At 44.9% G+C, this 15,425-nt stretch overlaps 2 protein-coding genes across 2 annotated transcripts in view; one reads left to right on the top strand and one right to left on the bottom strand.

Moving 5' to 3' along the window:
- The window catches only part of RAB22A (RAB22A, member RAS oncogene family), a 51,928-nt gene that overhangs the window by 21,246 nt on the left and 15,257 nt on the right, over window positions 1-15,425 (bottom strand). The gene's annotated exons all lie outside the window — the stretch shown is intronic.
- The window catches only part of LOC112809872 (serine/threonine-protein phosphatase 4 regulatory subunit 1-like), a 104,860-nt gene continuing 103,460 nt past the window's right edge, over window positions 14,026-15,425 (top strand). Inside the window, exon 1 of the mRNA XM_073883961.1 lies at window positions 14,026-14,120. The gene's annotated coding sequence lies outside the window, so the exon portion shown is untranslated. The remainder of the gene's footprint in view (window positions 14,121-15,425) is intronic.

Raw genomic sequence — 15,425 nt, forward strand, 5'->3', positions numbered from 1 at the left:
GTAAGGATTAAATGATGTATGCAGAAGTGCTTTGTAAATTGTAAAGCACTAAACCTATACAAGGTATTATTATTAGTATTTAAAGGCAGCTCCAGGAAATGTTTTAGTTTAGACTTTGCAATTAGTCCTAAAAGCTTACAACTCAACTCTCCATCAATTATGGCTGTGGTGTTACATTTAAGAGTGACAACAGGCGTCCAATAGAGGCCTATTAGCAGAGTCAATGCATCCAACACACCCATTTTGGCTGCTCAAAGAGCAGGAGGACAAAAAGCTGAGAAAGGTATATGCAACAATTAAAAGGAAATGTTTCATTTCAGGATCAGAATTCACTGAAGTTCCAGCTACCTGCCAACCATTTCTCCTTTAATGAACACACAGATTCATTACTCAGACAGGAGAAAGACACACAAAATGGCAGCCGTAATGCAATGTAAGCGTCTTAAAGGTTAAAGCCAACCTCCTCTCTGACCGGAGACCATCCTTCCAGCTCCCCTGCCATCGTCACTCTCAGCACACCTCCTTGTCTACACTGGTATCTGGTGAGCCCAAAGCTCTCTACTTGGGTCTCCTTGGGTCCACGGCTGTGGGCTTCTTGTCCTTTATGCCGGCGTCACTCGCCCATACTGCCAGTTCCTTAAGAATCTTGTCTGTCCTTCCGTCTTGACCACCCAGAAAGGCCCCACGTGCCTGTGCACCTGCTTCTCCTCTAGCGGTGCGATGGCTGCCTTGCTGAAGGAAAGCCACAAAGCTGCGTGGACCAGTGGGAAGATTGTCCTTTTTAAGCTGGGACACCTCTGAGGCCTCCTGTTCCGCACAGCAGTACTCCTAATTACTACTAATAGTTCTTCCTATGACTTCTTTCCAGCCCCCTCCACTTCCTCCCACCCTCCCTTTTCAGGGCAGCAGTTTGGTTCCGCCTTCGCAGAGACAACAGAAAACGTAAGCCCTCAGGCCCCCAACGTGTTCTCCAGTCACAGCCCTCCCAACACCCTACCATTCACCCTGGCTGTGGTCTCTGCTCTCCCGACATCAGCAGAGTCAGAGAGGTCTCTTCCATCGTGTTGCCCGACCGTGACCCAGCACGTCCTGTCCGGGCCACCACGGTCATCCAAGGTCTTCCGCTCCCAGTCTCAAATCCTCCCAACTGTTCCTCCTTCTGCCTTTATGCCGACTGTCCCTTGTCCTTGAATGCTCTTCCCCTGGCTCACCCACAGCTAGATGCTCCTCATTCTTTTGGTCCTAGTTCAATCGCCAATGACCACAGAAACCTGTGCAGTGCACCCAAACCAGGCGGCTTCCCACTCCAACTCAACTCTGCAAATTGCACACCGTCCTGTTTTGGCTTCAGGACGCCTACTACCATATCGGTACACAATGTCTGATTGGCTTATTTGTGTGTGTGTGTCTTTTAATTTACCTGTCTAACCAGGGAAAACGTAAGCTCCATGAAGGCAGCGACCTTGCTGTCCTTCTTCCTCTGTAACTGGGGTATCTTCATATACCTTCTCCAAGCTACCTTAGATTTCTGACAAAACATTTTCCCATGTTCCCATCGATTACTCTGCTTTCCATTACTTTAACAGTGCCAGGGCATCTTGGCCAAGCACTTCCCAAAGCATAAAGTGAGAAGTGCTTCCGAAGGGCAGGTAAAGTTGAAATTACAGGTGACCCTAACTCTTCAACTGCAGCCAGGTGAGTGTCCTCTTGGATGTGAGGGATGTGGTTCAACAAGCATGGGGAGTCCTTCCTGCCCACTCCTGCCCAGCCACCAGCTCTTAGCTCTCTGCTAGCCAAAGGGCAAGAGGCAATACTGGGCAGCTGCAGCGAACAATCACCATGTCCCTCCATCACTCAGACCTCTGGAATTCTGTTCAGGAAGAAGCTGTGGCCCTTTATGGGCTCTCATGGCTGCTGGCTCATGTGTTGAGTCAGGAGCTCATCCCCACCCGAGGCCCCAGCTCAAGTGGCTATGGGGAGATGACTGCACCTCCCTTGCCTCGCTTCCCCTGAGCCCCACAAATGCCTCTTTATTGCAATGAACATCTCTGTTGATTTTTGAGAGCCTGAAATCTTGCCTTATTACACCTGTAAGTACTAAATCCTCCTTTTCAGTGTTTTCTTTGGTTAGTCTACATAGTGGTAACACCTGGACTTAGGGCCAGACACAGGAGGGGGTGTTGCCCAGGTGACCCCTATGTAGCCCTGGGTCAGAAGGTCTCCTGCATGACTCACCTGGATGAATCCCTTAACCAAGACTCACATTCGTATCTGTTGAGGACAGCACTTTTGTAAATCTGATCGACTTTACCTGAACTATACATACAATCCGGATACTTCGTCACCATCTCACACTTACCGTGGTGAAGACAGGGCTTTTCCACATCCCCCAACAATAGTCCCAAACGCCACATTCTCAATCAGAACATTATGCCTGCCTTCCACAGAACAGAGGCTGGTCTGCAACTATTCTTTGTCCTTTGTTACTTGCATCCAGTTTTGTAGAACTGTCTGGTTCTTCATTTTATATGTGATCTACACTTGAACCTCAACCCCTGAAATAAATTCATAAATTGGACCCTAATCTTTGAGCAGGACTACTACAGTTTGTCCCTCCCATCGTCACTCGAGCTCCAGGATCGCTCCTTTAGCGTTCCAGTTAAATGATGTGGAGGGTATGATAACTTCAATATCTCGCTTTTTGAGAAACAGGCAATGGCTTCCTGCCATCCAAATGATACATTTTTATTTTCCAGCCTGCCATTTACTTGTCTGATAACCTTATTTTTCACTACTAAACCATCTCTCTTCACTCTGCTAGGCAGATCTTATTACCTCTTTAATCTAAAATCCCCACCAGCATTATTTCCTAAAGCTAGAATGCCTTTCATATACCTCTCCATTTTTCACGACATTCTAAAAATATGACTTCCATGCACACCAAGTAGTCATGATCCTCGGTCAGAATACGTGTTCCCAATGAAAATACTTGCCACGACATGTTTTAAAAGTGTCTTTTCTTTAACTGTAGTAGACTTGGTTAGCTCTCTCCGAACACGGGTGTGCCCTGCCACCACATTCCAGCACCTCACTTGACTGCAAGCCCTTTTCTTAGAATGGCATAGGGGATACTGTCATCCCTATGATGCTATGTGGTGCCTTTTAAGGATAAACAACTCAACATATTTTAAAATTAATGAAGGGCCATAACTTCTAGCCAACTCTAAATCTCACTCAAACAATGCTTGCATGTCTAAGTGATATATAGGGACAGAAATGCCATTGGATGCGCCAAGAGTGAGACATAAGACCACAAGTACATGAGATCTAGTCATTCCTCCAGAGGACAGACCCAGGGCTCTTCAGAAGAGTTTAGGATAGTGCCAGGAACTGAGATGCTCAGGGAGAATTAACTGGATATAAGGGCACGTGTGCCTTCTGTTAGAGTAGGTTTAAAGAGCTAGAAGGCTTGGAATCTCCATAAATTCAGCTGCTTCTGTGGGCTCCACAGTCAGGCCTATCTTTATCCCTTCCTTCAAACACGAGCATCTCTTAGGTTAACCAGGTCTAAGGGTTAACGATGGCGCCACATGGCACTTCCTTCTTGGCAGCCCCCGCACAACAGATGGATTGCTCCACAGGTTCATGGTCACCCTAAGCAAATCTTTTAGGACTTTTGACACTTTTGTCATTTTAACAACTTTGGAAAAAATATTTAAAATCAAGGAAAACTACTTTAAACATAAAGATAACTAAACTTAATCACAGTTTAGCTCCCCTTTTCCTAAGTTTGTCAAGAATAACTTCTAGTAATATAAAACCTTTCACACCATAAACAATAAAATCAACAACAATGATGAAGCTAGCTAGCGGCCCTGACAAAGTGTTCCTTATTGTCAGCTATTCTCATACTTTTATGATCATTTTAGTCCTTACTGTGAGTCTCTGGGTTGGGTTTGACTCTTCATTGCCATTTTGCAGACAAGACACGGAGGGGACAGGGCCAGTGAGTGTCGCAGCTAGGATCCTTGGCCAGGTCCCAGACCATCCTTGGAGCCACAACTCTGCAGGGCCGTCTTGCATTGGGTGGTCTACTCCCTCGAACACGCGGCCTTCTACTGCACGGCAGGAACGGGGCCACAAGCAACAGGAGTCTAACTCCGTCCGTGCCCCCAGGCGGCTCACAGTGGGAGGACTGGTCGGGTGAACAGACAAAAGGCAGATACTCAGTGAGCTCCTGAAGGACGGAAAGAGTTGTGGGAGCCCCGAGGGAAAGCCAAGTCTAAGTACCTAGGAAAGTGGTGATGCCGAGTGTGGGAGGCTGAATCATGCTCCTGCCCCAACAGAATGTCCACACCCCAATCCTAGAACCTGTGATTATGTTACCTTCTAGGGCAAAAGGGACTTTGCAGATGTGATTAGGTTAAGAATCTTGTGATGGGGTGAAGATCCTGGATGATCCAGATGGGCTCAGTGAAATCACAAGGGCCCTTATAAGAGATGGAAGAGCTGGAGCCAGGGAAGAAGGTGATACGAAGATGGAAGTGAAGACCAGAACAATGTGTCCTGAAGACAAACGAAAGGATGACAAGCCAAGGCAGCCACTAGAAACAGATTCTCCCCTCAGAGGCTCTGGAAGGAAGCAGTTCTGCCAACACCTCGACTTTAAGCCAGCGAACTGGACTTCAGACTTCTGACTTCCAGAATGATAAAATGACAAACCTGTGTTCTTGTAAGCCACTAAGTTTGCTGTGACTTGTTGGAGCAGCAACGAGAAACTAATACACCGGGGAGGACTTCAGAGAAGAAACCCAGAAGTTAAGGAGGGAGTTTGCCCGGCTGATAGGGATAGGACCCAAGGGAAGAGGGGGGTCACAGTCTATGATAAACAGCAGGAACAAAAGCACAAAACTGTGAATGTACAAGGAGAATCCCAGTGGCTCTACATGGTTAGAGTGGGCAGGGTGGGGTGGTGAGTGCAGTTCAGTAACCACAGAAAAAGCTCTGGGCAGGGTGGGGACAGACAGCTGGTGAAGGTCAGCAGGCCACTGCACTCTTAACACGGATGAGCATCTACTCTGTGTGAGGTCCCGTTTCCTGTAAGTTAGCGGCTCCCCCAAGGCCAGAGCTCCACCACCATCACCGTTTCTGCCCTATCTGTGTCCCATCTGTCTTACTTACTACTGAATACTGTAAAAAAAATCACTCTCCTATTTCTTTTTTTTCTTTTTTTTTTTCTAAAGATTTTATTTATTTGAGAGAGAGAATGAGAGATAGAGAGCACGAGAGGGAAGAGGGTCAGAGGGAGAAGTAGACTCCCTGCTGAGCAGGGAGCCCGATGTGGGACTCGATCCCGGGACTCCAGGATCATGACCTGAGCCGAAGGCAGTCGCTTAACCAACTGAGCCACCCAGGCACCCCCTCTCCTATTTCTTAACTTAGCCTTGTCTAAGCAATAAGATCGGTAAAATTAAAAACCCACAGATTTGATGGACTAGTTTTATTTTGCCTAACAGACAATAAAACACTTGATATAAATTTAAAACGTTCATCTGTGCACCATCTCAAGTCACTCACAGATGGTGTTTTGGGAAAGGCAGCAAAAGTCAAGGGGAGCTACTGAAGGGGAAGGGATGGTGTTATCAGACCTGTGTTAGAGGCGAATTCTGGAAGCAGGCAACAGACCTTTGGGGTGGCTCTGTCAGATGCCAGGGCCTTAATAAGCCACGGAGGAGTAAGACAGCTCTCTGTTCTTAAGGATCTTGCAGAGTGGAAGTGGGTGTGGCTATGTAGGCAAGCCCTGGGAAACACCAAGGAGTGAGAGCATGGGCAGATGGAGGGAAATGGGCAGACAAGGCAAACAAGGAAGGGAAGCAAATAAGGAGGGGAAATGATTCTGGAGAGAGATAGGGTAGGCTCAACTCTGAGGTTGACACACAAAAGCCACAGGGTTTTGACTGACGTGAGAGAGAGGGACAGCGGGAGGAGTCTGGGGCCGGCTTCTGTCAGCTCAGGCCACTGTGTGTGCGATGAGCTATTTCAGTCATTTCCAAATTGGAACTGTACTCATTCACTTTCTGAATAGGTACTATAGACTCCTATGCTTCATTACCCAAGATGTACAGAACAGGTGCCTGCTGGAATGTCCCTTCCGCCCAGATCTTCAATTCCTCTCCCTGGAAACTAACCTAACTAGCTCCTCAGGTCTCCTTTCAGAAATGCTCTAGGTTTACACAAGCGCAGGTATACACGGTGTCCCCCCGCCCCTTCATTTATTTCTGACACACAGAGTGGCAGACAGTCCATCTCTCTGACTCGTTTCACTCTACCCTCTACCTAGGAGATCGTCCAACAGAAATATACAAGGTTTTCTCAAGCTGGCTCTTTCCCTTTATCATATTATACTGAGTGACTGCACTATAAATATAGCCAGACCCCCACTCACCAGCAGTGCTGCAGTGACTAGCCTTGTATAATTATTAACCTTGGGGTTTGGAACTTATATGACCTTATCTGAAGAATAAAGTCCATGACAGGGAGTGAACAGCTGGGCCAGGGTGCGGGATGAGCACAGGGAGCAAGAACGCGGACTGTCCAGCCAGACCACCCAGACCACCCTGCTTGTGCAACGAACTGCGAATCGCTAGGCAAGTCAACGGATCTCGCTCTGCCTCAGTTCTCTCATTTGGAAACTGGGAATAACTTCAGTACCTATAACACAGGGCTGTAAAAATATTTCAAAAATTAACATTTTATTGTAATATAATTATCGTACAATAAAATGCAGAGTATAGATTTTCAGTTCAATGAGTTTTGACATTTCATAATCTCTTGTGACTATTGAACCATGGTCCCAAACCAGATACAGAATGCTTCCATAACCCCAGAAAGTTCCCTCATGCCCATTTCCACTTCACTCTTGTACCCATCCCAGGCAAACCATTTGGGACTTCTACTTCACAGATTAGTCTGGATTGTCCTTGGACTTCATATCCTCTATTGTGTCTAGTTTCTTTCATTTAACAGTGCTTCTGAAATTAATCTACATTATTTGGAGGCTAATTCTTCTTTATTGCTGTATGGTATTCCATTGTAGGACTATCTTACTCTGCCCATTCTCATGTTGAGGGTTGTTTCCAGTTTTGGCTATTATGAATAAGGCATATTGCATGAGTCTTTCTGTAAGGACGTTTTTTAATTTTTCTTGGGTAAATACCTAAGAGGGCAATTGCTGAGTCACAGGGGAGATGCATGTCTAATTTATTTGAAAACAGAGAACAACCCTTTAAAGCAGCCATACCATTTATACTCCCATCAGAAATGCATCAAATTCCAGTTGTGCCACATCCCCCACCACCATTTCGGTTCTTACTCTTGAATTAGAGCCATGCTTTAAGAATAAGGCCTGGATGTCCACTCTTACCACTACTATTCAACGTCACACTGGAGGGTCTAGCCAATACAAAAAGGAAAAAAAGGCACTAAGACGGTAAAAACTGTGAAACTGTCACAGGTCATACAAGCACGATAGCACACGTAGAAACGCCCTACGCTCTATGGAGTCCGTAAAACATGTAAATGCTAGAAATAAGAAAACTGACACTTGATGTCATCTATTTACACAGCTGGTGTTACGTTTCCCATTTTGTCATTTGTTTCCCTGTTCCTCCTTTCCTGCCTTCTATTTTTTTCTCTTGTATTGAATTTTTAGCTGTACCTCTTTTTGTGTGCCCATTTATTAATGGCTTCTCTAGAGATTGTAATATGAATCTGTAAGTTTTGGTCTATTTCCACATGCTATTTCAGGAACAACTCGCGATTGTAGGACAGTCTAATGCTATGTACCCCCCTCCCACCCACCGTACTCTTGTTGCCTTATATTTAACTTCTTCATTTGCTATAAACACAATATTTGTTATTTTTATTTTAAAAGCCAATAGTCTTTTTAGAATTTCTTTTAGCATTTCTTATGATATCAGGCTGGCAGATTCTCTCAGCTCTTGTCTGAGAATGTCTTTATTTCACCTTTATTTTTTGGGATCATGACCTGAGCTGAAGGCAGACGCTTAACCAACTGAGCCACCCACGCGTCCCTATTGAAGAAAATTTTTGCTGGATACAGAATGTTTGCTTGGCAGGCCCCCCTCACTACCGCTAAACTGAGGATGCCATATCACTGTCTTCTGGCCGCCAGTGTTTCTGCTGAGAAGTCAGTGATATTTCTTATCACTGCTCTCCTACATATTATGTGTTTTTTAATACCCCCCCCCCCCAATTACTTTTAAGATCTGCTTTTTGGTTTTGAGCAGTTTGACTATCGCATATCTGGGCTATGGTTTGTTTTATATTTGTCCTGGTTAGAGTTTAGGGATATTTTTGGATTTATAGACTGATCACTCATCAATTCTGGAAAGTTATTGCCCTTTATCTTTTGAATTATTTCTTTTGTTCCATTCTTTTTCTTTCTTTCTGGGATGCCAACTAGGCATATGCCATTATGGTATAAGAAATATATATTTGGTCTTTGTCGCCAGGTTCTGACACAGATATCCTAAATCTCTTAGAATTTCAGGAGTGATAGGAATGTCTTTTGTTCTAATGAGGTGACGCCTGGTGGGCTCCCAGGCAGCCCCAGGACTGGGGAGGGAGGTGCTGGTTGCTAGAAAGACTAAATATTGATTAGAGGGTTGAAACTTTCAGCCCTATCCTACTGAGCATAGGGAGTGGTGACGGGCTGGAGATGGAGCTAATCACCAATGGCCAGGGATTTGATCCTTCACACCCAGTAATCAGACCTCCATAAAAATCCCTTAACCATGGGGTTTGAAGAGCCGCTGGGTTGGTGGCATATCCCAACTCCACGGGACAAGAAGCTCTTGGGCTTGAGGCCCTTCCAGCTCTATGTACCTCTTCATCTGGCTGTTCATTTGTGTCCTTTGTAATAAAGTAATACAGGTAAGTAAAGTGTGTTCCTGCATTCCAAGAGCTGTTCTAGTGAATTATTCAACCTGAAGTTGGGGGGCAGTTGTGGGAACTCTCAACTTTATGGCCATGTTAGAGCCGAGTGTGGGTACCCCGTATTTGCATGCAGCATCTGAAGTGCCAGCAGTCCTGTGGGACAGAGCCCTTCAGCCTGGGGAAGCGGACCTAACTCCAGCGAGCTCCTGTCAGGAGGGACCTGAAGTGGAGAATGCCCAGGAGCTGTCTGGAGAGTTGGAGAATTGGTTGTTGGTGTGGAAATAAAACATACAATTTGCAGAAAAGGTGTGATGAGTAAAAACAGTTCGTGGTGAGACTGTCTCACAGTGATCTACAGACCTCAAATTCTTCTCGTCGCTGTTAACTCATCTTCTCTTCGTATTTCAGTTTGGATACTTTCTACTGACCTGACTTTATATGCAAATTTTAGGAGAGGAGCTCAGACTGGACATAGCAAAGATCAGTAAACCGATCAAGATTTTGAGGAATCCTCTTGGCTTTCCAGTTCCCCACCTGGGTCCCTGTGCCTTGGCTACTATTGCCCTGTGTCCAGTGAAGGCAGAGGCCCCCTGGAGAGGTTTCTCTGAGCTTGCCTGCCCTGCCTCAAGTCTCCACAGCTGACAGCTCAAGTGCTCCCACCTACGGCAGACTGTCCCTGTCTCTGTTTCTGCTGGGATCAAGAGCCGCCACGGATCGCTTCCCTCTTAGGAGTGGTTTGTCACCTTCTCAAGTTTAGTTCACATCAGTTTCTCTGTGAGCTCAGATACCTAATGGGTTTTTATTTATTACTTTTTTTAGTTTTTAAATTTATTTAAATAATCTCTACACCCAACGTGGGGCTTAAACTTATGACCCCAAGATCGAGAGTCACATGCTCTTCCAACTGAACCAGCCAGGCGCCCCTCTAATGGGCTTTTAAAATCTTATCTGGCTTGTTTTGGCTTTTGGGACGAGACTCTTGTGCCTCTTTATAACTGAATCGAAAAGCACACAGGGCTGTTTAAGGGCTGAGTTACTAAGTTTAATGTCTATAAGTATAAACAGGATTATCATTACTACTTAAATGTCACAGGGGTTGTACCAATTCACATCCAGTGGTGGACTTATGGACAAAGTCGGATGAGGTCTCTGGGGCTGAGAGGGTGGAAAGAGGAGTTCAGTGGCAGACATGTGGAGTTCCAGGTGTCTCTGCAGTGACACAGCAGTCATCTGGAGTCACTGGAGAAAGGTGGCCCTCAGGGCTGTGCGTATGAATGAAATCACGCAGGAAGACACGGGGCTGTGGAAGAAATCCTCACTGCTTCAACATTTTAGGGGTGGACACTGAGGCCGAAAAACAACAAGAAGGACTGGCCCAAGTGGTGGGAAGAAGAAGACTCAGAACTGTATCCCAGGTAAGCAGAGGCTTTGCAGCAAAGAGGATATCAAGATAATGCCAGATGCTTCTGGAGAGGACAAATACGGTAAGAAGCACCTGTGGGTTATACCGGCTATTCACAGGTTGATGTTAAACTCTGCAATAGTGGCTTCAGTGGAGTGATGGGGCAGAAGCTAATAAGAGGATCTGAAGTGCATGCAAGATGGGTAAACAGACACAGTGAGTACGCACAATTACAACAATCTTGTAATTAAAGAATAACTTTATATTGAGCAAGTACTATGGGCTGGGCACGGGGGATATCACTTGGTGATACTTTCAGATGAGGTTTCTCCTCTCAGAGAACTTATAGGACAGTGGTGGGAGGAGACAATAAATAGGTAAATAGACACGATTATAGATTTTAATACTTACTGTAGAGGCATCAAACCACTGAGTGCTGATAGTGACGGAAGTGGTAATCTGAGATAGGGTGGTAGGAAAAACCTCTCAGATAAAGTGAGAAGATCTGACCATGTGAATATTGGGAAAGAAGAAAACATTTCAAAAAGAGGAAACAGGAAGTGCAAAGGCCCTGAGGCAGGAGAGAACAGGTGTTTGGAAAGGGCCATGGCTGCAGTGTAGTAAGAGAGGAAAAAGTGATAAAAATGACAGTGAAGTTTCTGGTTATTATTCTCAGGGCAACAGGAAGTCATTAAAGATTTTTAAAGAAAAATAACATGATCCAATTGATATTCTCAAAATAAGACTATTTGGAGAGCAGTGAGGGGTGTGAGCTGGTTTTAAGAACAGGAACAAACAAGACTTGCGTATGGATGAAAAGTGAAGTGTAAAGATGAGGGAGGATTCAAAGAAGCCTCTTGGATTTGAGGTCTGATGGGACAGACGGTGAGGGCAAGATGACAGGCACCGTTTCCTAAAAGGCTCACAAACGAACACAGATCCAATGTCAGAATGCTTTTCAGTTGTAAGTCATGTGTCTAGGATCAATGGAAGGAACTAGAGTAGATCAAGACTTTGGACAGAGAGGAAAAGAAGGGCTCAATTCAGAGAGCCAGGTTCCACCATGAACAGGAATCGATGAACTCTAGAGCGAGGAGGAAACACCCTTGGACGAGTGGAGTAAGACATCTTCCCTGTCACCCCCTCAAAAGCACACCCAGAGGGCCAATCCATGTGAGGCCTGAGAAACAAAGCAGTAAAGGCTAGGGCAAGGCCCAGGCAAACACCTGTCAAATCAGGCAGGATGGAGGACAGAGCACACTGTTCCAGGTGGCAAGCTGGCGAAACAGAGGACAAAGTTATGTGGTTCAGAGAGAGCTTCCATAAGGAGAAAACAATGTGACTGACATCTTATGAGATGAGCCAGAAATCAGCAGGTATACTCGGCAGTAAGCATGCTCAGGCAGCTGGAATCGTGCATGAAAAGAGAAGACAACGGACAAGTGCAGAGGCTGTGAGAGCGTAAGCCATCACCCAGGCCCCGAGCCCCAGGCTTGGGGTGAAGGCCGCAGAAGGCCGTAGTACGGACTGCTGGCGTGGATGCAGACCAAGACTAAAAACGACTGTTTGGGTTTGTCCTGTGAGTGATCAGGAATCAGAGTGGTAGTGAGGACTGGATTTGGGTGTCTGGAGGAAAACCTGCAGAGCAGGAACTGGTGAACTCTGTAAAAGGGGCACCCAGCAGATGTTGTCAGTTCTGCATGCCATGGTCTCTTGTCACTTTTGCTGCTGTAGCATGGAAGCAGCCAGAAACAGTATGTAAAGGAACAGGTGTGACTGGATTGGGCTCCTGGGTCCTAAGTTTGCTGACCCTGATCTAGAGCCTCAAAATATTCATAAAACTTTAATTAAACAAGAGCTGGAATGCAATTTAAAAAAACGCCAGGCAGGGGGGCCTGGGTGCCTCAGTCGGTTAAGCAGCTGCCTTCGGCTCGGGTCATGATCCCGGGGTCCTGGGATCGAGCTCCGTGTCGCCCTCCCTGCTCTGCGGGGAGCCGGCTTCTCCCTCTCCCTCTGCCTCCCTCTCTTTCTGTCTCTCATGAATAAATAAACAAAAATCTTTAAAAAAAAATGCTCTGCATACAAGTGGGTAAGTCACTGTGATCAGCAATCAAGACAAAAGACAATGAAGAGAAACAGGTCACCTGGAGGATGGACTGGTTATCAGACATCTTTAACTTTTGTCATGAAAATTTTCACTCACAAAAGTAGAATCCATTACCCAACTCCAATAATTATCCACTTTCCACTATGTTTTTGTCATTAAAAATGAACTTGGGGGTTGGGAGGGGAAAACAAAAGGGACTCAAAAATAACTATGCCTAATACATTTAAGAAAACAAAAACCCAGGGGCGCCTGGCTGGCTCTGGGGGTAGAGCACGTGATTCTTAATCTCGGGGTCATGAGTTTGAGCCCTGTGTTGGGTACAGAGATGACTTAAAATAAATAAAGTTAAAAGTAAAACCAAAACCCAGACTAACAATTTCAGCAGAGAAAAGGAAACTAAAAACTTCATGGCTATACTAGACCTTTGGGAAAATAATAACAGAAATCAAGAACTTAATGGTTCTTTAAGTAGGTTTAAAATTAGATTAGAATTAGATGAAGAAAGTGATTAATGAACTGGATGAGGGACTAGGAAAAATACCTATACTGAAGCATGAGAAAAAAAATGATGGGAAATACAGAGCAGTAGGAGAGACACAGAAACGAAAACCTTCTGCACTGCAGTCACAGGAGGCTGGGAGTGCCGGGGGGAAAATGGAACAAAAGCAATATTGAAGAGATAATGGTGGAGAATTTTCCAACTTGAAAGACATCAAACCACAGGTTCCAGAAATACTATGAACCCAAGCAGGATAAATACAATGAAAACCTCACCTGGAACATCAAAGTAAGACTGCTGAAACCCAAAGACGAAAGGAAACTTTGAAGGTGCTCAGAGGAGGAAAATGACACATTCGCATCAAGAGAGGAACAAGACTGACCAGTCAATGAAAGCAGAGGGGCTCTAAGAACATGGGTGCATAGTTTCAAAGGTCTGAAAGATAGTAACTGAAAGCCAAGAATTCTATATTCAGTGAAAACACACATGATTATGATCTGCCAGAATTAAAAACCACTAGTGAGGATGTGCAGCACTTGGACCTCTCCTACTGCTGGTGGGGAAGGAGGAGCAGGTGCGACCGCTTAGGAAGACAATGGTTTCTCTAATACTTAAACATGCTTTTATTTATTTATTTATAGTTTTCAAAAAGATTTTATTTATTTATTTGAGGGAGAGTGAGTGAGTGAATGTGCGGGAGAGAGAGAGCGTGAGCTGGGGGAGGAGCAGAGGGAGAGGGAGAAGCAGACTCCTTGCTGAGCAGGGAGCTCAACTCCTGGATCATGACCCGAGCCGAAGGCAGATGCTTAACCGACTGAGCCACCGAGGCGCCCCTAAACATGCTTTTAAACATCTCGTGGTAGCCAGCATCCAAGACGGCCCCAAGGGTCCTCTCTCTTGGCACTGATGTCCTGGTGCAGTCCACTCCCACAGTGAACAGGGTAGATCTGTGTAACCAAGAGGACATTATGGAAATGACAGGTGAGGTCATAAAGACACAGTGGCTTCTATCTTGGGCTCTTATGGACTCCTCATTCTGAAGAGGATGGCTCTCATGCTGTGAGGACACTCAAGGAGTCCTGTGGAGAGGTCTCTATGGCAAGAACCAGAATCACCCCACTAAGCTGCTCCTGAATTCCTGACGCTTAAAAACTGTGAGAGATAATACATGTTCATTGTGTTTTTAAGCTGCTAAATCTAAGGGTAATCTGTTACACAAAGATAGGTAACAAATATGCCTATTAACCAGAAATTCTCCCCTCCGGTATATACTCAAAGAGTAACACATGTATATGTCCACAAAAAGAACTGTGTATGAATATGCAGAGCATCTTTATTCATAAGAGCTCACAACTGGACTCCATTTAAATGTCCATCAATAGGACACTGGATAAACAAATTGTGGCATATTCTCACAACAGAAAGCTAGTCAACAATAAGAAGGAACAAACTACTGATAAATGCAAAAACATGGATAAATCTCAGGAACTGTTTTGAGCAAAGGAAGGCAGCATACATGAGTACATATAATGTGACTCATTTAAATGAAGTTTAAACACACACATGTGCTCTCTGGTGACAGAAGTCAGAACGTTGGTTAGGCCAGTGAGGCAGGTGGATGCACGAGGGGGGCAGCTCTCGGAGGCAATGGGGGTGCTCTGGGTCTTGATGGCGCTTAAACAAGCACAAGATAAACATTCTTGGAGCTGCACATTTTACTGCATGTAAATAAAAGCTCAATAAAAGAGATAAAATTAAGACATTTTCAGATAGACAACCCTGCACCAGAAGCATATACTAAAGGAAATACAAAATGGTGTTCTTCAGAACCAAGTAAATTACCCCAGATGGAAGGTGAGAAATGCAGGCAGGAATGTAAAGCACTGGAGAGAGTAAACATATGGAGGAAATCAACAGGAATGTTCACTGTGTAACAATAACTGTCCTGTGAGAGCTCCAATTAAAATATACTGTAAGAGCATAAAAGGCAGGAAGCAGAGAAATTAGATTTGAGAACCTTGCGTTGTTGGAATGTGGTAAAAGTAATTTATATTAGACTCAAATAAGTCGAGGATGCATAAGGTAATTTCTAGAGTAAACACTTAAAGAATAATAAAAGAATGTATAATTACCAAGATAACAACGGGGAGAAACACAGCATTACAAACAAAATTCAATCTAAAAGAATACAGGACAGGGTAAATAAAAAACAAGTGTAAATCTGTAGGTTTAAACATAAAGACGTCAGTAATTATATGAAAATTAAAATAAACAGTCCAATTAAAAGTCCAGTCGTGGTGGTGGTAGCCTGCACTGGAAAAACCCTCATAAACTAGTCAAGAGGAAAGCCAGTGTTCCTGGCTGGGGGACAACATGCAAGGCTCCCAGTGTGGCTGGAAACAGAAAGGGGAGGCCTGGGAAGGAAGTAGCTGCAGAGGAGGGAGCCTTCAATCTATCCA

This window comes from Callorhinus ursinus, unplaced genomic scaffold, assembly GCF_003265705.2.
Source record: "Callorhinus ursinus isolate GAN/ISIS: 27379988/994484 unplaced genomic scaffold, GSC_fseal_2.0 scaffold53, whole genome shotgun sequence".
Classification (NCBI taxonomy): Eukaryota; Metazoa; Chordata; class Mammalia; order Carnivora; family Otariidae; genus Callorhinus; species Callorhinus ursinus.